Genomic DNA, 1,166 nt, shown 5'->3' with positions numbered 1-1,166 from the left:
GTTGAACACTCAGTTTATTTCTGAGCTTCCTGGCAGCTGAGACAAAAAGGGAAACATGTTATATTTTCTGATAAAAGGGTGCTTCAGATTCGCCTTAGGAGAGAGACCTCTTCCTGGCACTGGAATCTATTAGAGTCTTCATATCAAAGGCAGAAAAAACGATGTGTGGCTGAAATTTTGTTAATGATACAGAGCTTTTTTTTTTTTTTTTTTTTTAAGGATCCTTTTCATTTTGCTCCTTTACAAAATCTAAGGGCAAAAATATTACATTTTATCCCAGTAAAGGTAGTTCTCTAGTTAAAATAATTTAGTCTATGTATGTTACAGACAAAACTGAGGTCCAATAAATGCTTAATGAATTAACAATCCACCCTGATGAGGAAAGACATTGAGAATCACAGGAATGAACAGTTGAGACACTGTGTCTTGCAAACATCAGACATCTCAATGAGGCTGGGGCATTTCTGGGCTGTGACAGTTTCGTGTGGAGATCCTCCAAGGAGAGCTTGTTGTGTCCTTGAGACTTTGTGTCTTGGTGCTTACGACAGTGCCAGTCACGTGGTGGAGAATAAATATTCACAGTATCATATGTTAGATTCCAGACACAGAGAATTCAGGTCAGAAAGGATCCAAGAAAATGTTTGGTCCAGTGCCCTCATTGGACAGATGAAGATGCAGAGAGCTGTCGCAACCTCAGTACCCATCCCCTAGGCCACGACTCTGCCAAGACCTGGTCCCCTGTCCTTCTGGATGGCAGATATGTCTGTACAGTTGAAGAACTGGGTCTGTCTTCCCTCACCTCCAGGGAACGCATGCAAAGGTGTGGTGATGCACTGAGTTATGGGGTCCCAGAGCACAGAGAGCAGCCAGAGGCATCTGACCAGAGCCCAACAGCCCACTCCCGCGTGAGGTGACAGCCCAGTGAAATCGTTCACAAGTGCCACCCATCTGTGGCGAGCATTTGGGGCTCTGACTTATCACCTGAGCAGGGTGAACTCGGCAGGGTCTGTGGGCCTCTGAGGTCAGCATGGGGTTTCGGTAGAGACCCCACATGGGAGCTTAGAGGAGCATTTGCCTGTTCCTCACATGGGTGAGAGGCGGGACGGCAGCATATCCCATCTTCAGGCTGCACTGCAAATAAACCACCCCAGGCAGGTGAGCGTCAG

The sequence above is a fragment of the Hylobates moloch genome, unplaced genomic scaffold (genome assembly GCF_009828535.3).
Source record: "Hylobates moloch isolate HMO894 unplaced genomic scaffold, HMol_V3 SCAFFOLD_8, whole genome shotgun sequence".
In the NCBI taxonomy this organism is placed as follows: domain Eukaryota; kingdom Metazoa; phylum Chordata; class Mammalia; order Primates; family Hylobatidae; genus Hylobates; species Hylobates moloch.
This window is presented reverse-complemented; position numbering follows the sequence as displayed.